General features: G+C 49.8%; 1 pseudogene; it reads right to left on the bottom strand.

Moving 5' to 3' along the window:
* Positions 1-22937: 22937 nt before the first annotated feature.
* LOC139754435 (uncharacterized) lies at positions 22938-23933 on the bottom strand (annotated as a pseudogene).
* Between the last annotated feature and the right edge of the window lie 3563 nt (positions 23934-27496).

The raw sequence follows: 27496 nt of genomic DNA, 5'->3' as shown, positions 1-27496 counted from the left end.
TGAAGTTGTAGTTGTTGTTGTTGTAGTTGTAGTAGTTGAAGTTGTAGTTGTTGTTGATGTTGTAGTTGTTGTTGTAGTTGAAGTTGTAGTTGTTGTTGTTGTTGTTGTTGTAGTTGTAGTTGAAGTTGTTGTTGTTGTTGTTGTAGTTGTTGTTGTAGTTGAAGTTGTTGTTGTTGTTGTTGTTGTTGTTGTAGTTGTTGTTGTAGTTGAAGTTGTTGTTGTTGTAGTTGTTACTGTTGTAGTTGTTGTTGTAGTTGAAGTTGTAGTTGTTGTTGTAGTTGAAGTTGTAGTTGTTGTTGTAGCTGAAGTTGTAGTTGTTGTAGTTGAAGCTGTTGTTGTTGTAGTTGTTATTGTTGTAGTTGAATTTGTAGTTGTTGTAGTTGTAGGTGTTGTAGTTGTTGTTGTTATAGTAGTTGTTGAAGTTGTAGTTGTTGTAGTTGTAGTTGTTGTAGTTGTTATTGTTGTAGTTGTTGTTGTAGTTGTTGTAGTTGTTATTGTTGTAGTTGTTGTTGTAGTTGTTGTTGTTATAGTAGTTGTAGTTGTTGTTATAGTAGTTGTTGAAGTTGTAGTTGTAGTTGTTGTAATAGTTGTCGTTGTAGTTGTAGTAGTTGTTGTTGTAGTTGTGGTTTGAGATCATACCTCGCTACAACCCAGGAGGTGTGGGGCCCTATGGTCTAGGGCTTGGGGCAAGGCAAGGCCGCCCTCCTCCGCGCTGGTGGTTGACAGCTGAGAAATGTACGCCAGTCGTGGGTGCGACCATATCAACCTCCGCGCCACCCCCACACTTACGCAACTACGTCTTGAAGTAGTTTTCCCCCCCACATACACACACCCCACACCTCCCCCACACACCACCCCCACAATAACAAGCCAGTGTGGTGTGGGAGACGTAACGCGATCGAGTAGTTCGAACGACTACACTGCCTTCTCTCCTACCTCACTCCTCTTTTTCCCGTCTCTCTCTCTCTCTCTCTCTCTCTCTCTCTCTCTCTCTCTCTCTCTCTCTCTCTCTCTCTCTCTCTCCACGCTCCTCCTTCGCCCCATCCATCAAAAGGCCTCGTTCACCGGACGACCAGTTAATCTCCCTCAGCAACCAAGGGGTCAACAATCCATTATCTCAGCTGAGCCACGACGACCCCCTCTCTCTCTCTCTCTCTCTCTCTCTCTCTCTCTCTCTCTCTCTCTCTCTCTCTCTCTCTCTCTCTCTGGTCTACCACACACACACACACACAGAGTTCTCAAGTTCCCCCTCCCTCCCTATAGACTCTCATAATTGCGGTGGTCATGACGCGCCCTCCAGTAATCACCATCTCGTCCACTTTCCCCCCCAACGGCTCATCTTCGACAGCTGAAGAGACAGGAAAAAAAAAAGGGGGGGCTTCTGTGTGTGTGTGTGTGTGTGTGTGTGTGTGTGGCTCTCGTAATTACAAGCTCAAGAAAGGTTTGAATAACTTTTATCAAGTGATTATATACACTGTCCCAGTACCACATGTACACCAGTGTACAACACATGTACACCAGTGTACACCACATGTACACTCAGTGTACACCACATGTACACCAGTGTACACCACATGTACTCTCAGTGTACACCACATGTGCTCTTAGTGTACACTATATGTAATCTAAGTGTACACCACATGTACTCTCAGTGTACACCACTTGTGCTCTCAGTGTACACCACATGTACTCTCAGTGTACACCACTTGTGCTCTCAGTGTACACCACATGTACTCTCAGTGTACACCACATGTACTCTCGGTGTACACCACATGTACTCTCAGTGTACACCACATGTACTCTCAGTGTACACCACATGTACTCTCAGTGTACACCACTTGTGCTCTCAGTGTACACCACATGTACACTCAGTGTACACCACATGTACACCAGTGTACACCACATGTACTCTCACTGTACACCATATGTACTCTCAGTATGCCCCTTGTTGCCAGGGTTGGTCGGGTGGTTAGATGGGCATTTAAGTCTATTCAACTACCAGGGTCGTTAGGGCCATTTTAAGGTCAAGTTTGGAGCGAAAAAAACCCAAAGATTTGGAAAAAGTCCTAAATTGGACATCCAACACCCTATGTATTCTACATCATCCCCAACCCACCAATGAACGAAGGTATGAGGCAAACTGACACGCGAGGTCAGTACGAAACAACCCAACTGCTCAATCACAAATGACAATCGCCAAGCGGTCGCCTTCATAACAAGGATGATCTACCACCTACAGAGGGTCGAAAGTCCCCTGACCTACGTTGCAGTTCTGAGCCATAAGGTGGTTGAGCTGGGAGAGAAATGTCCCACCTACACGACCCAGACAAGTAAGGTGCAACATGAAATGGAAACACACAAAAGTGGATCGATTTGGCTCACACCTTCCACGCAGCCTATCCTCAAACTCAGCACATCATGGTGGGTGTGGATAGGCCAAAGGGAAGAGAGGGACTCAAAAATGGGATAGTCGTGGGGCTGCAGAGATGAGAGGCGATCCGTGGATGAAAATGGTTGGAAATTCGCATGTGTCTAGGGAGTGTACTTTGCTGGACCTTAGTGGAAGAATGGGTTGGAAAGGGCGATCGGTTCAGTTGCTTAGAGTCACTGCACTGTGAACATGTTTCGTCGAAATAAATAGGTAATTACAGTCCCTAAACACACACACACACACACACACACACACAGACACACACACACACACACACAGACACACACACACACACACACAAACACACACTTTCAGCTCACAATAATCATAAGTTCCTGTATAATTCATTTTCTATCTATCATAACCCGCCCAGTTCTGTAATGTCTGTAACAACTCAACTGTCTATTTTCATCCATAGGGCCGAATATATCCAACAAACAGTTATGTATCTATCTATTGATTTACATAATATTATCTATCTTGGTCCAAAAAGGATGTAAAGAAATACTTTCGTAATAGATAGCTCGTAGGACATGATCAATGCAGAGAACATAGGTGGAGAAATCACACGAGAGTGTACGATGGTAGGAAATGGTCAAGAGATGAGGTGAGGGAAGGCCCCACGAAGGGTGAACTCCTCTCCCACCACCTCACCTTCCTCCTCACCACCTCCCTCGCACAGCATATAGCGGGCCATTATATAGGATATATATATATATATATATATATATATATATATATATATATATATATATATATATATATATATATATATATATATATATATAGACATTTAGAAAGCTACGCCACATGACGCCACTGCATCTGCCCTCAAGACAGACTGCTAAGTTGTGGCATCATCATCTCCTCTGTTGTCTTTGACCACCTCTCTCTCTCTCTCTCTCTCTCTCTCTCTCTCTCTCTCTCTCTCTCTCTCTCTCTCTCTTTCTCTCCCATTTCTCTCTTATCTGATGTCATCTGTGAGTAGGCCATCATGGCCTGGCCATGTCGCGTCCGTCTTTGTATACCACTGGGATTCGAACGAGTGTACAGAGAACACACACCTCCCTTCTCCCCCAAGGCTGAACCAGCAGGTAATTAGGCATATCAAGGTATACCCACCACCTCCTCCTCCTCCTCCTCCCACGCACCCACACCTCCAACCCAGCCCCTCCAATCTAAGCAGGAGGGAAATACATTTCACCCTTACCTTGTAACTACCCTCCAACCCTCCCTCCAACATCACTAACACCCCCCACTCCCTCCCTCCCAACCAACCCCCCCTCGTCTGAAAAGGGTCATAAGATTTTGGAGGGAAAATTCCATTTCTTTTCTCCCCTCCGCCTCCAAATTTACACACCATCAGATATTGCAAACCAGGTCGTGCATCTTGGATGAGCTGGTTAGGTCTTTAACGCCTTGAGCAGGGCGATGTGGTCCTTGAACAGGGCTATGTGGTCCTTGAGCAGGGCCATGTGGTCCTTGAGCAGGGCGATGTGGTCCTTGAGCAGGGTGATGTGGTCCTTGAGTAGGGCGATGTGGTCCTTGAACAGGGCGATGTGGTCCTTGAGCAGGGCCATGTGGTCCTTGAGCAGGGCGATGTGGTCCTTGAACAAGGCGATGTGGTCCTTGAGCAGGACCGTGTGGTCCTTGAACAGGGCGATGTGGTCCTTGAGCAGGGCGATGTGGTCCTTGAGCAGGGCGATGTGGTCCTTGAACAGGGCGATGTGGTCCTGAGCAGGGCGATGTGGTCCTTGAGCAGGGTGATGTGGTCCTTGACCAGCGCGGTGTGGTCCTTGAGCAGGGCGATGTGGTCCTTGAACAGGGCGATGTGGTCCTTGAACAGGGTGATGTGGTCCTTGAACAGGGCGATGTGGTCCTTGAACAAGGCGATGTGGTCCTTGAGCAGGACCGTGTGGTCCTTGAGCAGGGCGATGTGGTCCTTGAACAGGGCGATGTGGTCCTTGAGCAGGGCGATGTGGTCCTTGAGCAGGGCGATGTGGTCCTTGAACAGGGCGATGTGGTCCTTGAGCAGGGTGATGTGGTCCTCGAACATGATATCCTCCGGTGGCGAAGACGGACTCAAGTCCACCATAGCCTCTCGCCCACGACCTTCCACTTTGCCATGTTTCACTTCAGCCAACCATCCGTGTAGATGAGCGCGTCCTTCATCAAAACCTTCCAGAGGGAAAAATGGGACATGTTTCCACCTTCCTTCCTTCCTTCCTTCCAGGGTCAAGGTGTCCAGACACACTCCTCCTCCTCCTCCTCCTCCTCCTCCTCCTCAGTCTGCCAGTGTTGGTGTCCAGACTCACTCCTCCTCCTCCTCCTCCTCCTCCTCAGTCTGCCAGTGTTGGTGTCCAGACTCACTCCTCCTCCTCCTCCTCCTCCTCCTCAGTCTGCCAGTGGTGGTGTCCAGACATACTCCTCCTCCTCCTCCCTCCTCCTCCTCCTCAGTCTGCCAGTGGTGGTGTCCAGACACACTCCTCCTCCTCCTCCTCCTCCTCCTCAGTCTGCCAGTGGTGGTGTCCAGACACACTCCTCCTCCTCCTCCTCAGTCTGCCAGTGGTGGTGTCCAGACACACTCCTCCTCCTCCTCCTCAGTCTGCCAGTGGTGGTGTCCAGACACACTCCTCCTCCTCCTCCTCAGTCTGCCAGTGGTGGTGTCCAGACACACTCCTCCTCCTCCTCCTCCTCCTCCTCAGTCTGCCAGTGGTGGTGTCCAGACACACTCCTCCTCCTCCTCCTCAGTCTGCCAGTGGTGGTGTCCAGACACACTCCTCCTCCTCCTCCTCCTCCTCCTAGTCCTCCTCCTCCTCAGTCTGCCAGTGGTGGTGTCCACATACACGGGTGCCTCACCTCCTCGTATGACCCACTTCGACACAAACTACAGGAGGGAAGAAACTACAGGAGGGACGAAACTACAGGAGGGAAGAAACTACAGGAGGGAAGAAACTACAGGAGAGAAGAAACTACAGGAGGGAAGAAACTACAGGAGAGAAGAAACTACAGGAGGGAAGAAACTACAGGAGAGAAGAAACTACAGGAGGGAAGAAACTACAGGAGAGAAGAAACTACAGGAGGGAAGAAACTACAGGAGGGAAGAAACTACAGGAGGGAAGAAACTACAGGAGGGACGAAACTACAGGAGGGAAGAAACTACAGGAGAGAAGAAACTACAGGAGGGAAGAAACTACAGGAGGGACGAAACTACAGGAGGGAAGAAACTACAGGAGGGAAGAAACTACAGGAGGGAAGAAACTACAGGAGAGAAGAAACTACAGGAGGGAAGAAACTACAGGAGGGACGAAACTACAGGAGGGAAGAAACTACAGGAGGGAAGAAACTACAGGAGAGAAGAAACTACAGGAGGGAAGAAACTACAGGAGGGAAGAAACTACAGGAGAGAAGAAACTACAGGAGGGAAGAAACTACAGGAGGGAAGAAACTACAGGAGGGAAGAAACTACAGGAGGGAAGAAACTACGGGAGGGAAGAAACTACAGGAGGGACGAAACTACAGGAGGGAAGAAACTACAGGAGGGAAGAAACTACAGGAGAGAAGAAACTACAGGAGGGAAGAAACTACAGGAGAGAAGAAACTACAGGAGGGAAGAAACTACAGGAGGGAAGAAACTACAGGAGAGAAGAAACTACAGGAGGGAAGAAACTACAGGAGGGAAGAAATTACAGGAGGGAAGAAACTACAGGAGGGAAGAAACTACGGGAGGGAAGAAACTACAGGAGGGACGAAACTACAGGAGGGAAGAAACTACAGGAGGGAAGAAACTACAGGAGAGAAGAAACTACAGGAGGGAAGAAACTACAGGAGAGAAGAAACTACAGGAGGGAAGAAACTACAGGAGGGAAGAAACTACAGGAGGGAAGAAACTACAGGAGGGAAGAAACTACAGGAGGGAAGAAACTACAGGAGGGAAGAAACTACAGGAGAGAAGAAACTACAGGAGGGAAGAAACTACAGGAGAGAAGAAACTACAGGAGGGAAGAAACTACAGGAGGGAAGAAACTACAGGAGGGAAGAAACTACGGGAGGGAAGAAACTACAGGAGGGAAGAAACTACGGGAGGGAAGAAACTACAGGAGGGAAGAAACTACAGGAGGGAAGAAACTACGGGAGGGAAGAAACTACAGGAGGGAAGAAACTACAGGAGGGAAGAAACTACGGGAGGGAAGAAACTACGGGAGGGAAGAAACTACAGGAGGGAAGAAACTACGGGAGGGAAGAAACTACAGGAGGGAAGAAACTACAGGAGGGAAGAAACTACAGGAGGGAAGAAACTACGGGAGGGAAGAAACTACAGGAGGGAAGAAACTACAGGAGGGAAGAAACTACAGGAGGGAAGAAACTACGGGAGGGAAGAAACTACGGGAGGGAAGAAACTACGGGAGGGAAGAAACTACAGGAGGGAAGAAACTACGAGAGGGAAGAAACTACGGGAGGGAAGAAACTACAGGAGGGAAGAAACTACAGGAGGGAAGAAACTACAGGAGGGAAGAAACTACAGGAGGGAAGAAACTACAGGAGGGAGGAAACTACAGGAGGGAAGAAACTACAGGAGGGAAGAAACTACAGGAAGAAACTACGGGAGGGAAGAAACTACGGGAGGGAAGAAACTACAGGAGGGAAGAAACTACAGGAGGGAAGAAACTACAGGAAGGAAGAAACTACAGGAGGGAAGAAACTACAGGAGGGAAGAAACTCTAGGATGCAGCTGGAGGGAAGGCATTCATCTTTTCCACTTAGTATTCCCGCTTTTCACTCTCCCCCCCTCCCTCACCCTTCTCTCTCTCTCTCTCTCTCTCTCTCTCTCTCTCTCTCTCTCTCTCTCTCTCTCTCTCTCTCTTTCTCTCTCTCTCTCACTCCCTTCCCTCCTACCCTCCTTTCCCTTCATCCCCCTCCCTCCCCTCCCCCCCTCTCCTATCATCCCCTTGCGCCTGCCCCCATCCCAATCCCCCTTCTCCTTTTTGCTCCCCCTAGATCCTACAATGTGGTTACGGACGGGGGGTCGCTACCGTGCTCCACCCCCCTTCCCTCGTCCCGCGGGATCAAAGGACCATTATATGTCCACCTGACTTACCCCAGCTCTCTCTCCCTCTCTCTCTCTCTCTCTCTCTCTCTCTCTGATCCACAACTTCACAAAAGGAAGTTTCCTCTCTCCCGAATGAAGATAAAAATGAGGTATGTTTCTTTTGATATATATATATATATATATATATATATATATATATATATATATATATATATATATATATATATATATATAAATATTCCTATGAGTCCACGGGGAAAATGAAACACGAAAAGTTCCCAAGTGCACTTTCGTGTGATAATCACATCATCAGGGGGGACACAAGAAAGTTAAGAGTAAATGTGAATAAGAGCAAGGTTATTAGGTACAGTAGGGTTGAGGGTCAAGTCAATTGGGAGGTGAGTTTGAATGGAGAAAAACTGGAGGAAGTGAAGTGTTTTAGATATCTGGGAGTGGATCTGGCAGCGGATGGAACCATGGAAGCGGAAGTGGATCATAGGGTGGGGGAGGGGGCGAAAATCCTGGGGGCCTTGAAGAATGTGTGGAAGTCGAGAACATTATCTCGGAAAGCAAAAATGGGTATGTTTGAAGGAATAGTGGTTCCAACAATGTTGTATGGTTGCGAGGCGTGGGCTATGGATAGAGTTGTGCGCAGGAGGATGGATGTGCTGGAAATGAGATGTTTGAGGACAATGTGTGGTGTGAGGTGGTTTGATCGAGTGAGTAACGTAAGGGTAAGAGAGATGTGTGGAAATAAAAAGAGCGTGGTTGAGAGAGCAGAAGAGGGTGTTTTGAAGTGGTTTGGGCACATGGAGAGAATGAGTGAGGAAAGATTGACCAAGAGGATATATGTGTCGGAGGTGGAGGGAACGAGGAGAAGAGGGAGACCAAATTGGAGGTGGAAAGATGGAGTGAAAAAGATTTTGTGTGATCGGGGCCTGAACATGCAGGAGGGTGAAAGGAGGGCAAGGAATAGAGTGAATTGGAGCGATGTGGTATACCGGGGTTGCGTGCTGTCAGTGGATTGAATCAAGGCATGTGAAGCGTCTGGGGTAAACCATGGAAAGCTGTGTAGGTATGTATATTTGCGTGTGTGGACGTATGTATATACATGTGTATGGGGGGGGGGTTGGGCCATTTCTTTCGTCTGTTTCCTTGCGCTACCTCGCAAACGCGGGAGACAGCGACAAAGTAAAAAAAAAAAAAGAAAAAAAAAAAAAAAAAATATATATATATATATATATATATATATATATATATATATATATATATATATAGAATAATTTGAGTGTTACCCCTTTATGAAATCGCAATTACGTCTTAAAATAAGCTGGAGGTTATTATATTCTCATGGATTAAATAGTTATTGTGTACGAGATCAAGCGCGCGCCCTGTCAATGGTGCAGTATTTCTTGGCTAAGATTACAATTGCGTCACAACGCAATTATTCCCCTGGTGTAGTCCGGATAATTATTATATAACTGGAAGTTATATGATGATCCTCATGCAGTTCTCTCGAGGCTGGCGAACTTGACCAAGGGCGTCCTGGCTACATCCACACAAGCGACTGAGCTAAAACTGGAATAAACATAACTATTTCGTTCGATTTAGGGGGGGGTAGCTTAGCCTAGCTGTTCGATTGAACTTATGGGTAGTTTAGCGTTGCAATTATCTAGATAAACAGCAAGAGTCACTCCGTCATAATGGTTGGAAGCATGGGTAGTCTAATTAGAGGGGTGGCGTATCCCAGCCCTTCAATAGACCCCAAGGGGGTTTTAAGCATTGGTTCGAATCCTGTTCGCGAGAGATGGTCCACAGTTAACCCAGCTGTTCATCCTTCCTCAGGGATTGGTCGAGAAAATGGATACTTGGCTCATGCCAAGTGAGTCAGTTGTTGTTCGCTGATGATACAGCGCTGGTGGCTGATTCATGTGAGAAACTGCAGAAGCTGGTGACTGAGTTTGGTAAAGTGTGTGGAAGAAGAAAGTTAAGAGTAAATGTGAATAAGAGCAAGGTTATTAGGTACAGTAGGGTTGAGGGTCAAGTCAATTGGGAGGTGAGTTTGAATGGAGAAAAACTGGAGGAAGTGAAGTGTTTTTAGATATCTGGGAGTGGATCTGGCAGCGGATGGAACCATGGAAGCGGAAGTGGATCATAGGGTGGGGGAGGGGGCGAAAATTCTGGGGGCCTTGAAGAATGTGTGGAAGTCGAGAACATTATCTCGGAAAGCAAAAATGGGTATGTTTGAAGGAATAGTGGTTCCAACAATGTTGTATGGTTGCGAGGCGTGGGCTATGGATAGAGTTGTGCGCAGGAGGATGGATGTGCTGGAAATGAGATGTTTGAGGACAATGTGTGGTGTGAGGTGGTTTGATCGAGTGAGTAACGTAAGGGCAAGAGAGATGTGTGGAAATAAAAAGAGCGTGGTTGAGAGAGCAGAAGAGGGTGTTTTGAAGTGGTTTGGGCACATGGAGAGAATGAGTGAGGAAAGATTGACCAAGAGGATATATGTGTCGGAGGTGGAGGGAACGAGGAGAAGAGGGAGACCAAATTGGAGGTGGAAAGATGGAGTGAAAAAGATTTTGTGTGATCGGGGCCTGAACATGCAGGAGGGTGAAAGGAGGGCAAGGAATAGAGTGAATTGGAGCGATGTGGTATACCGGGGTTGACGTGCTGTCAGTGGATTGAATCAAGGCATGTGAAGCGTCTGGGGTAAACCATGGAAAGCTGTGTAGGTGTGTATATATATATATATATATTATCCCTGGGTGGGGATAGGGGAGAAAGAATACTTGCCACGTATTCCCTGCGTGTCGTAGAAGGCGACTAAAAGGGGAGGGAGCGGGGGGGCTGAAAATCCTCCCCTCTCTTGTTTAATTTTCCAAAAAGAAGGAACACAGAAGGGGGTCAAGTGAGGATATTCCCTCAGAGGCCCAGTCCACTCTTCTTAACGCTACCTCGCTCACGCGGGAAATGGCAAGTAGTATGCCAGCCAACATAGAAAGAAAAAAAAGAGACTATTAGCGAGGAAGGCACTTGGCGGCATCCATCTTGCGATTCATTTGGAAACGTAACATCAGCACACTTCAGTGAAGCTCACTGAACCCATCCAATGATCTCTCTAGCCGATCATCCACATCCTTATCTAGTGATATCAGGTGGCAGCAGCAGCAGCAGCTAAGGCGCAAGTGGTCCACACCCGGGGGCGAGATGAGGTACACGGTTCATGACCAGGGGTCACTAGTGCATCCGGTGCCTGTATGTAGGTCACTAGCATCATCTTCTCCCTGGTCCGCAGCACAGTTTGTGATGACTGCAAGTACAGACGGTTCTCATGCGTGAGAATTGATGAGAATTTTTTTGGGTCAGCAGCGATGGAAAGCGGTAATACTATAGGCTATTTTACCTCTCCATCTTATAAGGGTGGGCCGTTTTGATAACTGTATCTTTCCTTACACCTCCAAGCTTTGGAACTCTCTCATGTCCTTCCCAATATTATAAGGGTGGGCCCTTTTGATAACTGTGTCTGCCCTTCACCTTCAAGCTTTGGAATTCTCGCATGCCCTTCCCAATCTAATAAGGGTGGGCCGTTTTGATAACTGTATCTTTCCTTACACATCCAAGCTTTGGAACTCTGTCATGTTCTTCCCTATCTTATAAGGGTGGGCCGTTTTGACAACTGTATCTTTCCTTACACCTCCAAGCTTTGGAACTCTCTCATGTCCTTCCCAATATTATAAGGGTGGGCCCTTTTGATAACTGTGTCTGCCCTTCACCTTCAAGCTTTGGAATTCTCGCATGCCCTTCCCAATCTAATAAGGGTGGGCCGTTTTGCTAACTGTATCTTCCCTTACACCTCCAAGCTTTGGAACTCTCTCATGTCCTACCCAATAACTATGACTTGGCACATCTTTAAAAGACAGGTTTTTCACTCTCTCCAAAGATCTTAAATACTTGACTGGTCTCTTCTTGTTCTCCTTTCATAATCCTCTCCATATTAATGTGGACCTGTGTCAATGATGGTAAACTTCAACATAAAAGAAAAAGAAAATATTAAGCAGTATTCTTCTCATTACTAGTTGAAGAAGTACTCACTAGTGTGTCTTCAGACGTAAATCAAACACAGATTGTGAACGATTTCATAACATTTTTGTCATTTGGGAAGGTCAATACCAGAGCACTGTCTATCAGCACATGACGGCAGTCCAAGTCTCCTAACCATACATGCAAGACTCGGTGGAAATGGAATTTCAAGTCCTCAGATGACCGCCTTGTGGCAAGAGTCCAAAGGGGGGAAGTGTTTCTCTTGGTGATACTGTAATGTGTGTGTGTGTGTGTGTGTTGTTCTACACAGACCAGAGGCGAGATCATCTACTTCCAACACACCGACGAAGGCTCTGCTGGCGATGGGAGTCTCCTGTAGAAGGAGGAGGAGGTCGTGGGGGAGAAGGTGTGGCTCTTTGACTGCGCAATCACGAACGACTGCGCAATCGTCACGGACGACTGCGCAATCATCACGAACGACTGCGCAATCATCACGAACGACTGCGCAGTCATCACGAACAACTGCGCAATAATGACGAACGACTGCGCAATCATGACGAACGACTGCGCAATCATGACGAACGACTGCGCATCATCACGAACGACTGCGTAATCATGACGAACGACTGCGCAATCATGACGAACGACTGCGCAATCATGACGAACGACTGCGCAATCATGACGAACGACTGCGCAACCATCACGAACGACTGCGCAATCATGACGAACGACTGCGCAATCATCACGAACGACTGCGCCATCATCACGAACGACTGCGCAATCATTACTTACGACTGCGCAATCATCGCGAACGACTGCGCAATCATCACGAACGACTGCGCAATCATCACGAACGACTGCGCAATCATCACGAACGACTGCGCAATCATCACGAACGACTGCGCAACCATCACGAACGACTGCGCAATCATCACGAACGACTGCGCAATCATCACGAACGACTGCGCAATCATTACTTACGACTGCGCAATCATCGCGAACGACTGCGCGATCATCACGAACGACTGCGCAATCATCACGAACGACTGCGCAATCATCACGAACGACTGCGCAATCATCACGAACGACTGCGCAATCATTACGAACGACTGCGCAACCATCACGAACGGCTGCGCAATCATCACGAACGACTGCGCAATCATCACGAACGACTGCGCAATCATTACGAACGACTGCGCAACCATCACGAACGACTGCGCAATCATCACAAACGACTGCGCAATCATCACAAACGACTGCGCAATCAAGTTTTGACCATCTCGTGAGAAAGCTACAACACCTACTCCCTCCCCAACCCTTCCTCCATCACCTCCAAAACAACCACACCTCCTCCTCCTCCTCCTCCTCCTCCTTCTCCTCCTCCTACTCCTTCCCCATCTCTTCCTTCTTCCCTTTCCCGCCAGGGGGGCGCTCTCAAGTGGTGGGGCGCTCAAGTGGGTTGTGGGGGAGTGTCATAACAGCCTCGTACACTGTGTTACAAGCAATAACAACAACAGGTCTCGGGGGGGCATCTGTCTCCTGCTACACTGTGAGCCAGGCTGCCTTGGTTCTAGATGGGTATCGGCCCAACTTGAGACACGGTGGCTCGGCGTACCATACATCCCAGTACGTCACATGCCCAACTTGGTTTACGAGGGCAGTATGTCACAACCCCATTTTGGTTTACAAGGGAAGTATGTCACAACTTCAACTTGGTTTACAAGGGCAGTATGTCACAACCCCACTTTGGTTTACAAGGGCAGTATGTCACAACTCCACTTTGGTTTACAAGGGTACCACATCACAACCCCACTTTGGTTTACAAGGGTACCACGTCACAACCCCACTTTGGTTTACAAGGGTACCACGTCACAACCCCACTTTGGTTTACAAGGGTACCACGTCACAACCCCACTTTGGTTTACAAGGGCAGTATGTCATAACCCCAATTTGGTTTACAAGGGCGGTATGTCACAACTCCACTTTGGTTTACAAGGGCAGTATGTCACAACCCCACTTTGGTTTACAAGGGCAGTATGTCAACCCACCTTGGTTTACAAGGGCAGTATGTCACAACCCCATTTAGGTTTACAAGGGCAGTATGTCACAACCCCACTTTGGTTTACAAGGGTACCACTCACAACCCTACCTTGGTTTACAAGGGCAGTATGTCACATCCCCACCTCGGTTTACAAGGGCAGTATGTCACAACCCCACTTGGTTTACAAGGGTACCACGTCACAACCCCACTTTGGTTTACAAGGGTACCACGTCATAACCCCACTTTGGTTTACAAGGGTACCACATCACAACCCCACTTTGGTTTACAAGGGTACCACATCACAACCCCACTTTGGTTTACAAGGGTACCACATCACAACCCCACTTTGGTTTACAAAGGTATCACCTCACAACCCCACTTTGGTTTACAAGATCAGTACATTACAACCCCACCTTCTGGCCTTCGTAAGTGTACATTGCTTCTCTCAGTACATACATATAGTACACTGTACTACTGTTAGTACTGCATACTCTGTACGTGTACAGACTCATGTACTTAATTCACATTACAGATACTTTAATTCTAAGTAAAGATAACACAGTTGTGGCCACTGCAGATATCTTAATTTCGTGTAAAGATAACACAATTGTGGCCACTGCAGATATCTTAATTTCGTGTAAAGATAACACGGTTGTGGCCACTGCAGATATCTTAATTTCGTGTAAAGATAACACAATTGTGGCCACTGCAGATATCTTAATTTCGTGTAAAGATAACACAATTGTGGCCACTGCAGATATCTGAATTTCGTGTAAAGATAACACAGTTGTGGCCACTGCAGATATCTTAATTTCGTGTAAAGATAACACAATTGTGGCCACTGCAGATATCTTAATTTCGTGTAAAGATAACACGGTTGTGGCCACTGCAGATATCTTAATTTCGTGTAAAGATAACACAGTTGTGGCCACTGCAGATATCTTAATTTCGTGTAAAGATAACACGGTTGTGGCCACTGCAGATATCTTAATTTCGTGTAAAGATAACACGGTTGTGGCCACTGCAGATATCTTAATTTCGTGTTAAGATAACACGGTTGTGGCCACTGCAGATATCTTAATTTCGTGTAAAGATAACACAGTTGTGGCCACTGCACATATCTTAATTTCGTGTAAAGATAACCCGGTTGTGGCCACTGCAGATATCTTAATTTCGTGTAAAGATAACACAGTTGTGGCCACTGGAGATATCTTAATTTCGTGTAAAGATAACACAGTTGTGGCCACTGCAGATATCTTAATTTCTTGTAAAGATAACACGGTTGTGGCCACTGCAGATATCTTAATTTCGTGTAAAGATAACACGGTTGTGGCCACTGCACATATCTTAATTTCGTGTAAAGATAACACGGTTGTGGCCACTGCAGATATCTTAATTTCGTGTAAAGATAACACAGTTGTGGCCACTGCAGATATCTTAATTTCGTGTTAAGATAACGAGGGTCTACATCTCACACATACCCTCACACTTCATGGGTCCTAAACTGCTGGTGTACTGTACACACACTGTAATGATGTACTCATAATACTGTTGTACTCACAATACTGTTGTACTCACAATACTGGTTGTACTCACGTCATTGCTGTACTCACGTCACTGTTGTACTCACGACACTGCTGTACTCACGTCACTGCTGTACTCACGTCACTGTTGTACTCACATCACTGCTGTACTCACGTCATTGCTGTACTCACGTCACTGCTGTACTCACGTCACTGCTGTACTCACGTCATTGCTGTACTCACGTCATTGCTGTACTCACGTCACTGTTGTACTCACGTCACTGTTGTACTAACGTCACTGCTGTACTCACGTCACTGTTGTACTCACGTCACTGCTGTACATGTGGAACTTACCTGGAAAACAGAGAAGAAAATAAATGTTAATATTTTGTTAGTGTTAAACTGCAAGTAAATTTAACAATGTTGAAATTGCAACACATCATGGCTTCCTGATCCCCAGCCAGGGTGGGACGACCCGTGGGACGACCTGTGGGACGACCTGTGGGACGACCTGTGGGACGACCCGTGGGACGACCTGTGGGACGACCCGTGGGACGACCCGTGGGACGACCTGTGGGATGACCCGTGGGACGACCTGTGGGATGACCTGTGGGACGACCTGTGGGACCTGTGGGACGACCCGTAGGACGACCTGTGGGATGACCTGTGGGACGACCCGTGGCACGACCTGTGGGACGACCCGTGGCACGACCTGTGGGACGACCCGTGGGACGACCCGTGGGATGACCTGTGGGACAACCGGTGGGACGACCCGTGGGACGACGCGTGGGACGACCTGTGGGACGACCCGTGGCACGACCTGTGGGACGACCCGTGGCACGACCCGTGGCACGACCCGTGGGATGACCTGTGGGACGACCCGTGGGACGACCTGTGGGACGACCCGTGGGACGACCTGTGGGACGACATGTGGGACGACCTGTGGGACGACCCATGGGACGACCCGTGAGACGACCTGTGGGACGACCTGTGGCACAAACCGTAGGACGACCTGTGGGACGACCCGTGGGACGACCTGTGGGATGACCTGTGGGACGACCTGTGGGACGACCCGTGGGACGACCCGTGGGACGACCTGTGAGACGACCCTTGGGACGACCCGTGGGACGACCTGTGGGACGACCCATGGGACGACCCGTGGGACGACCTGTGGGACGACCTGTGGGACGACCTGTGGGACGACCCGTGGGACGACCTGTGGGACGACCTGTGGGATGACCTGTGGGACGACCCGTGGGACGACCTGAGACGACCTGTGGGACGACCTGTGGGACGACCTGAGACGACCTGTGGGACGACCTGAGACGACCCGTGGGACGACCTGAGACGACCCGTGGGACAACCTGTGAGACGACCCGTGGGACGACCTGTGAGACGACCCGTGGGACGACCTGTGGGACGACCCGTGGGACGACCTGTGGGACGACCTGTGAGACGACCCGTGGGACGACCTGTGACACGACCCATGGGACGACCTGTGGGACGACCTGTGGGACGACCTGTGGGACAACCTGAGGAACGACCTGTGAGACGAACCGTGGGACGACCTGTGGGACGACCTGTGGGACGAACCGTGGGACGACCTGTGGGACGACTTTTGACGACCCGTGGCACGACCTGTGGGACGACCTGTGGGACGACCTGTGGGACGATCAATGGGACGACCCGTGGGACGACCTGTGGGACTTTTATATATATATATATATATATATATATATATATATATATATATATATATATATATATTTTTTTTTTTTTTTTTTTTCTTTTTGCTTTGTCGCTGTCTCCCGCGTTTGCGAGGTAGCGCAAGGAAACAGACGAAAGAAATGGCCCAACCCACCCCCATACACATGTATATACATACGTCCACACACGCAAATATACATACCTACACAGCTTTCCATGGTTTACCCCAGACGCTTCACATGCCCTGATTCAATCCACTGACAGCACGTCAACCCCGGTATACCACATCGCTCCAATTCACTCTATTCCTTGCCCTCCTTTCACCCTCCTGCATGTTCAGGCCCCGATCACACAAAATCTTTTTCACTCCATCTTTCCACCTCCAATTTGGTCTCCCTCTTCTCCTCGTTCCCTCCACCTCCGACACATATATCCTCTTGGTCAATCTTTCCTCACTCATTCTCTCCATGTGACCAAACCATTTCAAAACACCCTCTTCTGCTCTTTCAACCACGCTCTTTTTATTTCCAAACATCTCTCTTACCCTTACGTTACTTACTCGATCAAACCACCTCACACCACACATTGTCCTCAAACATCTCATTTCCAGCACATCCATCCTCCTGCGCACAACTCTATCCATAGTCCACGCCTCGCAGCCATACAACATTGTTGGAACCACTATTCCTTCAAACATACCCATTTTTGCTTTCCGAGATAATGTTCTCGACTTCCACACATTCTTCAAGGCTCCCAGAATTTTCGCCCCCTCCCCCACCCTATGATCCACTTCCGCTTCCATGGTTCCATCCGCTGCCACATCCACTCCCAGATATCTAAAACACTTCACTTCCTCCAGTTTTTCTCCATTCAAACTCACCTCCCAATTGACTTGACCCTCAACCCTACTGTACCTAATAACCTTGCTCTTATTCACATTTACTCTTAACTTTCTTCTTCCACACACTTTACCAAACTCAGTCACCAGCTTCTGCAGTTTCTCACATGAATCAGCCACCAGCGCTGTATCATCAGCGAACAACAACTGACTCACTTCCCAAGCTCTCTCATCCCCAACAGACTTCATACTTGCCCCTCTTTCCAGGACTCTTGCATTTACCTCCCTAACAACCCCATCCATTAACAAATTAAACAACCATGGAGACATCACACACCCCTGCCGCAAACCTACATTCACTGAGAACCAATCACTTTCCTCTCTTCCTACATATATATATATATATATATATATATATATATATATATATATATATATATATATATATATATATATATATCGTTCATTGGATGGCCTCGAGTTGGGCATTCAATTACACGCCACGTCTCAGTTATCATAAAAAGAAAAAATTGATAATAACTTGGCAACCAACCCCCTCCTCCCCAAGTTCCATGTTCTTCCCATTCCGCGCGTTTTCTTTTATTCCACAACATCCCCCTCCGGCCAACATCCCCCCTCACCTCCCCTTCCCCCTTCCCCCCAAACCAGAACAGTTTGCCCCATACAAAGAAATGGTAACACGGTGAGAGAGAGAGAGAGAGGGTGTAGCGTCCACGTTTCCCCCCTTTCCCTGGGAGCTTCTGGTCGTATGAACACCAACCTGGAAGATAAATTGATTACTTTGGGTTGGGTTTTGGGTTCATGGTGGCTCATGTGAGCGTCTCTCGTCTCATATATGAGTAAAGTGGGTCGTAGGTCGACCTGGTCGCTGTGTGTGGATGTGAGACGGAGGAGGGCGTGGGTCGTAGGTCGACCTGGTCGCTGTGTGTGGATGTGAGACGGAGGAGGGCGTGGGTCGTAGGTCGACCTGGTCGCTGTGTGTGGATGTGAGACGGAGGAGGGCGTGGGTCGTAGGTCGACCTGGTCGCTGTGTGTGGATGTGAGACGGAGGGCTGAGTATGAGTACGGGTAATCGGCCCACTGTCAGCCCAGCTCTTCATCCTCACATGGGGTAACACAGGCGACTAAAGAGAGATGTATGTATGAACCCCCTTCGACGACGCTCGACCATGGCTTCGTGCTATGTCGACATTGAACACCTCACCACCCAGCTCCCTCCCCCTGCTCACACACACACACACACACACACACACGCACACTACGGAGGGCTCACCACCCAGCTCCCTCCCCCTGCTCACACACACACACACACACACACACACACACATTAACAGTTTATTCTCGTTAACATAATCCCATTATCTCTCTTTCTCTCCTGATCACAAATTATGAGATAATTATCTTTAGATTATCTGGGGATCTGTCCTTCCCCATTCCAGTGGTGGGTGGGAGAAGCGAGTTAGTTGGCCTGGGTTACAAATCTAACGTAGTCTGATCTAACATAGCTTAACCTAACCTAACCTAACCTAACTTAGCCTAACTTAGCCTAACCTAACCTAACCTAACCTAGCCTAACCTAGCCTAACCTAACCTAACCTAACCTAGCCTAACCTAACCTAACCTAACCTAACCCAGCGTGATCTAACCAAACTTTAAGTCTCGAAACACGTTTGAAGGTGAACCTTGAGTTGATATGAGGTGATATGAGGTCGATATGACCTGCAGCACGACCCTGTTGACCTGACCTATGACCTGTGACCCATGAAAAGGCACGACCCTGATGACCTATGACCTATGACCCATGAAAAGGTCAGGTCAAGGGTCGTGCCATCATACACAATGGTCGTTTCCGTCGCACTCAAGAGATGTCGGGTCACACTCAGGGTCGTCCTCGTGGCAGGTGCTGGGGGTCACAGCACGGTGGAACGAGGAATGCAAAGTCCACTTGGGGAAGCGCTTGAGGGGTCACAGCACAGTGGAACGAGGAATGCAGCAGAGTCCACCTGAGGAAGCGCTTGAGGGGTTACAGCACGGTTGAATGAGGAATGCAGCAGAGTCCACTTGGGGAAGCGCTTGAAGGGTCACAGCACGGTGGAACGAGGAATGTAGCAGAGTCCACCTGCGGAAGCGCTGGGGGTCACAGCATGGTTGAACGAGGAATGCAGCAGAGTCCACTTGGGGAAGCGCTTGAAGGGTCACAGCACGGTTGAATGAGGAATGCAGCAGAGTATACCTTGGGAAGCGCTGGGGGTCACAGCATGGTTGAACGAGGAATGCAGCAGAGTCCACCTGGTGAAGCGCTGTGGGTCACAGCATGGTTGAACGAGGAATGCAGCAGAGTCCACCTGGTGAAGCGCTTGAGGGGTCACAGCACGGTTGAACGAGGAATGCAGCAGAGTCCAAACGAGGCGAGGATGGTAGGGCCCCAGGTAACTGTGGTAAGGGCCGCGCCCTGTGCCTTAAGACGGCGTCAGTACAACGTGTGGGCGCGGGTGCGCGCCACCCCGTGCAGCGCCCACTGCTCTCCACACACACCCGGACATGGAAGGTGTTATTAATCGAGTCACACCATTAATGTGGTAACAGTTACCATCGTGATGGTGTAACACCCACCTTCTGTTACCACGAGGGGTCCACAGCTACACCCCCCAACCTCGCCTTTCAAGACTCGAACCCACTGAAGCATTTGACCCCTCGTATGTGTAGAACCCACTCCAGTTCGCATGGGTTCTGAAAGTCTGGTGGGTAAGGGGGAGGAGCAGCCATCCACACTCCCTCCCACATAGGAGCAAACAGACGATGTACGTCTTCACTTCCCTTCGGTTACACTGAGCCTCACCTCCAGCTCAACGTTGACCCACGTTGAATCGAAACCCTTAAATGGTCATAGGGAAATCACTCTTGTCGCTTCCAATCCCTTTATCTGAAAGGCGACTTCTATAAATTTATCAAGTTTATAGACTTCGAATTAAGTAGATTTAGGTAGGGTGAAGACGAGTGTCCAATTGGGTGGTGGCGCTAAGAAGTCTTTCTTCCAGAATGTCGCCCCCTTAACCACCCTACAAACGTCGCACCATCACCCATCACCCATCACCTAACCCCCCCATCACCACCGCCCATCTACCACCGCGCCGTCGCGCTCAAAGGACGTTCAATTCGAACTTCTCAGAGTGTTCTGAACGCGATTTGGACCAGACAACCTCTCCATGTCAAAAGTCAGACAACCTCAGTTCAGTGTGTGTGTGTGTGTGTGTGTGTGTGTGTGTGTGTGTGTGTGTGTGTGTGTGTGTGTGTGTGCGTGTGTGTGTGTGTGTGTGTGTGTTTATCTCTTGCAAAACGTTGGCCATCGTGCGTCCGGCAACACAGACCCGCACGCAATACTGCTGCTGTCCGGATGGTCCAGTTTTTTGACGCGGGTTCGAATCCTGGCGCCATAAGCGGAGATGTGTGTGTGTGTGTGTGTGTGTGTGTGTGCACGGATTTCATGTGGCAGTATATATCAGATGATATAGGAATATAGATTTCTACGTCTACAATACTTCTGTCTTATTCCTCCCGACCTCAACATCCACTGAATTATCCACTCACCAGCTCCACACTCCTCCATGTTCCACTGTACCAACATTTCAATCATTAAATATATATATATATATATATATATATATATATATATATATATATATATATATATATATATATATATATATATATATTCCTATGAGTCCACGGGGAGATTAAACACGATAAGTTCCTTTGTGCACTTTCGTGTAATAATCACATCTCTTCGTTGTATATCAACTGAGTTATATTTCTCTCTTGTGTCTCCCCTGATGATGTGATTATGACACGAAAGTGCACTTGGGAACTTATCACATTTCATTTCCCCGTGGACTCACAGGAATGTACTAAAGGTGAAATTAAGCCATTTTAAGAATGATTTTCGCCAAGGTGTAAATGGGATCTCGACTGCAATCATCCTATTTATGAAGGACTACATGTCTTTCTATGAGAGAATGGAAAAATAATATACGAACGAGGACCACGTACGTGAGTACACGACGTCACGAAATCATGCGTTAGCTCAGACACGCACACGACACGCACCTGCAGGAGGAAGGGAAAAGGGAGACGAGTGTGTGTGAGACAGGTCCATGGATGGCGCCCTTGGGGCGAGGCGAGGCACTGTCTTCACCACGACCCACCCACATCCTCTCCTCCCGCCCTCCCACAAAGGCTGAGAGTCCTGCACCTCCGCTACGGGTCATAGCCCTTCGGGTCTCCTCATCTCCATCACTTTGGAACACAAGAAGACGCTTCATATTACCAGCGACCACTGTCTCTAGCGACGCTTCCCAGGAGTTCAAGAGTACTGACGCTTCATATTACCAGCGACCACTGTCTCTAGCGACGCTTCCCAGGAGTTCAAGAGTACTGACGCTTCATATTACCAGCGACCACTGTCTCTAGCGACGCTTCCCAGGAGTTCAAGAGTACTGACGCTTCATATTACCAGCGACCACTGTCTCTACCGACGCTTCCCAGGAGTTCAAGAGTACTGACGCTTCATATTACCAGCGACCACTGTCTCTAGCGACGCTTCCCAGGAGTTCAAGAGTACTGACGCTTCATATTACCAGCGACCACTGTCTCTACCGACGCTTCCCAGGAGTTCAAGAGTACTGACGCTTCATATTACCAGCGACCACTGTCTCTACCGACGCTTCCCAGGAGTTCAAGAGTACTGACGCTTCATATTACCAGCGACCACTGTCTCTAGCGACGCTTCCCAGGAGTTCAAGAGTACTGACGCTTCATATTACCAGCGACCACTGTCTCTAGCGACGCTTCCCAGGAGCTCAAGAGTACTGACGCTTCATATTACCAGCGACCACTGTTTCTAGCGACGCTTCCCAGGAGCTCAAGAGTACTGACGCTTCATATTACCAGCGACCACTGTCTCTAGCGACGCTTCACGGACCCACTTGTCTCCAGGTGTCTCTGATACGAAAACCCTCGTCTCGTGCCTCGTCTCGTGCCTCGTCTCGTGATTCGTCTCGTGCCTCGTCTCGTGCTGCGTCTCGTGCTTCGTCTCGTGCTTCGTCTCGTGCCTCGTCTCGTGATTCGTCTCGTGCTTCGTCTCATGCCTCATCTCATGCTACGTCTCGTGCTTCGTCTCGTGCCTCGTCTCGTGCCTCGTCTCGTGCTTCGTCTCGTGCCTCGTCTCGTGCTTCGTCTCGTGCTTCGTCTCGTGCCTCGTCTCGTGCTTCGTCTCGTGCCTCATCTCATGCTACGTCTCGTGCTTCGTCTCGTGCCTCGTCTCGTGCCTCGTCTCGTGCCTCATCTCATGCTACGTCTCGTGCTTCGTCTCGTGCCTCGTCTCGTGCCTCGTCTCGTGCTTCGTCTCGTGCCTCGTCTCGTGCTTCGTCTCGTGCTTCGTCTCGTGCCTCGTCTCGTGCCTCATCTCATGCTACGTCTCGTGCTTCGTCTCGTGCCTCGTCTCGTGCCTCGTCTCGTGCTTCGTCTCGTGCCTCATCTCATGCTACGTCTCGTGCCTCGTCTCGTGCCTCATCTCATGCTGCGTCTCGTGCCTCGTCTCGTGCCTCTTCTCATGCTACGTCTCGTGCTTCGTCTCGTGCCTCGTCTCGTGCCTCGTCTCGTGCTTCGTCTCGTGCCTCATCTCATGCTACGTCTCGTGCTTCGTCTCGTGCCTCGTCTCGTGCTTCGTCTCGTGCTTCGTCTCGTGCCTCATCTCATGCTACGTCTCGTGCCTCATCTCATGCTGCGTCTCGTGCTTCGTCTCGTGCTTCGTCTCGTGCCTCGTCTCGTGCTTCGTCTCGTGCCTCATCTCATGCTACGTCTCGTGCTTCGTCTCGTGCCTCGTCTCGTGCCTCGTCTCGTGCTTCGTCTCGTGCCTCATCTCATGCTACGTCTCGTGCCTCGTCTCGTGCCTCATCTCATGCTGCGTCTCGTGCCTCATCTCATGCTACGTCTCGTGCCTCGTCTCGTGCTTCGTCTCGTGCCTCATCTCATGCTACGTCTCGTGCTTCGTCTCGTGCCTCGTCTCGTGCCTCGTCTCGTGCTTCGTCTCGTGCCTCATCTCATGCTACGTCTCGTGCCTCATCTCATGCTGCGTCTCGTGCTTCGTCTCGTGCCTCGTCTCGTGCTTCGTCTCGTGCCTCATCTCATGCTACGTCTCGTGCCTCGTCTCGTGCTTCGTCTCGTGCCTCATCTCATGCTACGTCTCGTGCCTCGTCTCGTGCCTCGTCTCGTGCCTCATCTCATGCTGCGTCTCGTGCCTCGTCTCGTGCCTCATCTCATGCTACGTCTCGTGCTTCGTCTCGTGCCTCGTCTCGTGCTTCGTCTCGTGCCTCATCTCATGCTACGTCTCGTGCCTCATCTCATGCTACGTCTCGTGCTTCGTCTCGTGCCTCGTCTCGTGCCTCATCTCATGCTACGTCTCGTGCTTCGTCTCGTGCCTCGTCTCGTGCTACGTCTCGTGCTTCTTCTCGTGCCTCATCTCATGCTACGTCTCGTGCCTCGTCTCGTGCCTCATCTCATGCTACGTCTCGTGCTTCTTCTCGTGCCTCATCTCATGCTACGTCTCGTGCCTAGTCTCGTGCCTCATCTCATGCTTCGTCTCGTGCCTCGTCTCGTGCTACGTCTCGTGCTTCTTCTCGTGCCTCATCTCATGCTACGTCTCGTGCCTCATCTCATGCTTCGTCTCGTGCCTCGTCTCGTGCTTCTTCTCGTGCCTCATCTCATGCTACGTCTCGTGCCTCGTCTCGTGCCTCATCTCATGCTACGTCTCGTGCTTCGTCTCGTGCCTCATCTCATGCTGCGTCTCGTGCCTCATCTCATGCTACGTCTCGTGCTTCGTCTCGTGCCTCATCTCATGCTGCGTCTCGTGCCTCATCTCATGCTACGTCTCGTGCTTCGTCTCGTGCCTCATCTCATGCTGCGTCTCGTGCCTCATCTCATGCTACGTCTCGTGCTTCGTCTCGTGCCTCATCTCGTGCTTCGTCTCGTGCCTCATCTCATGCTACGTCTCGTGCCTCGTCTCGTGCCTCATCTCATGCTACGTCTCGTGCCTCATCTCATGCTGTGTCTCGTGCCTCATCTCATGCTACGTCTCGTGCTTCGTCTCGTGCCTCATCTCATGCTGCGTCTCGTGCCTCATCTCATGCTACGTCTCATGCTGCGTCTGGTGCCTCATCTCATGCTGCGTCTCGTGCCTCATCTCATGCTACGTCTCATGCTGCGTCTCGTGCCTCATCTCATGCTTCGTCTCGTGCCTCATCTCATGCTGCGTCTCGTGCCTCATCTCATGCTACGTCTCATGCTGCGTCTCGTGCCTCATCTCATGCTGCGTCTCGTGCCTCATCTCATGCTGCGTCTCGTGCCTCGTCTCGTGCTTCTTCTCGTGCCTCATCTCATGCTACGTCTCGTGCCTCATCTCATGCTGCGTCTCGTGCCTCATCTCATGCTGCGTCTCGTGCCTCATCTCATGCTGCGTCTCGTGCCTCGTCTCGTGCTTCGTCTCGTGCCTCGTCTCGTGCTTCGTCTCGTGCCTCATCTCATGCTACGTCTCGTGCTTCGTCTCGTGCCTCATCTCATGCTGCGTCTCGTGCTTCGTCTCGTGCCTCGTCTCGTGCCTCGTCTCGTGCCTCACCTCGTGCCTCGTCTCGTGCCTCATCTCATGCTGCGTCTCGTGCCTCGTCTCGTGCCTCGTCTCGTGCCTCACCTCGTGCCTCGTCTCGTGCCTCGTCTCGCAGCCTGGTGGGCCAGCGAGAGAGGCCTTGGTCCTTTAAAGAGAGCTCCTATGACGTGTCTATCTGAGGGCTTGGCTAGACCAATGCATGTCGCTGGTGTAACCAAATCGCCAGGGCTGGATTTTGTGCTAGCCAGGGGGGGAGGGGGGAGGGGGGTTAGCTAAGGCCTTCTAACCACCCCCTTTCCGTCTAGATCCACCGATCTGGATAGATGGATAGATGGATGGGTGGTGGAAGAGGAGGAGGATAGAGCACTGGACGCAGGGGAGGGCTAGATCCGCCAGAGGGTTTGGGCCAGCCTAGAGAGAACCCGCTGCCCACAATACACTGGAGGAGGTTTCTGACCACGCCACTCTGTCAGGTCCAAAGGCAAACGCGCATCTAATGCCCTAGTGGCTAGGTTTCTGACCACGCCACTCGGTCAGGTCCAAAGGCAAACGCGCATCTAATGCCCTAGTGGCTAGGTTTCTGACCACGCCACTCGGTCAGGTCCAAAGACAGACACGCATCTAATGCCCTAGTGGCTATGTTTCTGACCACGCCACTCGGTCAGGTCCAAAGACAGACAATCATGTAATGCCCTAGTGGCTATGTTTCTGACCACGCCACTCGGTCAGGTCCAAAGACAGACACGCATCTAATGCCCTAGTGGCTATGTTTCTGACCACGCCACTCGGTCAGGTCCAAAGACAGACACGCATCTAATGCCCTAGTGGCTATGTTTCTGACCACGCCACTCGGTCAGGTCCAAAGACTGACACGCATCTAATGCCCTAGTGGCTAGGTTTCTGACCACGCCACTCTATCAGGTCCAAAGACAGACATTCATGTAATGCCCTAGTGGCTATGTTTCTGACCACGCCACTCTGTCAGGTCCAAAGACAGACATTCATGTAATGCCCTAGTGGCTATGTTTCTGACCACGCCACTCGGTCAGGTCCAAAGACAGACATTCATGTAATGCCCTAGTGGCTATGTTTCTGACCACGCCACTCGGTCAGGTCCAAAGACAGACATTCATGTAATGCCCCAGTGGCTATGTTTCTGACCACGCCACTCGGTCAGGTCCAAAGACAGACATTCATGTAATGCCCTAGTGGCTAGGTTTCTGACCACGCCACTCGGTCAGGTCCAAAGACAGACATTCATGTAATGCCCTAGTGGCTATGTTTCTGACCACGCCACTCGGTCAGGTCCAAAGACAGACATTCATGTAATGCCCTAGTGGCTATGTTTCTGACCACGCCACTCGGTCAGGTCCAAAGCCAGACAATCATGTAATGCCCTAGTGGCTAGGTTTCTGACCACGCCACTCGGTCAGGTCCAAAGACAGACATTCATGTAATGCCCTAGTGGCTAGGTTTCTGACCACGCCACTCGGTCAGGTCCAAAGACAGACATTCATGTAATGCCCTAGTGGCTATGTTTCTGACCACGCCACTCGGTCAGGTCCAAAGCCAGACAATCATGTAATGCCCTAGTGGCTAGGTTTCTGACCACGCCACTCGGTCAGGTCCAAAGACAGACATTCATGTAATGCCCTAGTGGCTAGGTTTCTGACCACGCCACTCGGTCAGGTCCAAAGGCAGACACGCATCTAATGCCCTAGTGGCTATGTTTCTGACCACGCCACTCGGTCAGGTCCAAAGGCAGACATTCATGTAATGCCCTAGTGGCTATGTTTCTGACCACGCCACTCGGTCAGGTCCAAAGACAGACATTCATGTAATGCCCTAGTGGCTATGTTTCTGACCACGCCACTCTATCAGGTCCAAAGACAGACATTCATGTAATGCCCTAGTGGCTATGTTTCTGACCACGCCACTCTGTCAGGTCCAAAGACAGACATTCATGTAATGCCCTAGTGGCTATGTTTCTGACCACGCCACTCTATCAGGTCCAAAGACAGACATTCATGTAATGCCCTAGTGGCTATGTTTCTGACCACGCCACTCGGTCAGGTCCAAAGACAGACATTCATGTAATGTCCTAGTGGCTATGTTTCTGACCACGCCACTCGGTCAGGTCCAAAGACAGACATTCATGTAATGCCCTAGTGGCTATGTTTCTGA

This window comes from Panulirus ornatus, chromosome 17, assembly GCF_036320965.1.
Source record: "Panulirus ornatus isolate Po-2019 chromosome 17, ASM3632096v1, whole genome shotgun sequence".
NCBI lineage: Eukaryota > Metazoa > Arthropoda > Malacostraca > Decapoda > Palinuridae > Panulirus > Panulirus ornatus.
This window is presented reverse-complemented; position numbering and strand designations above follow the sequence as displayed.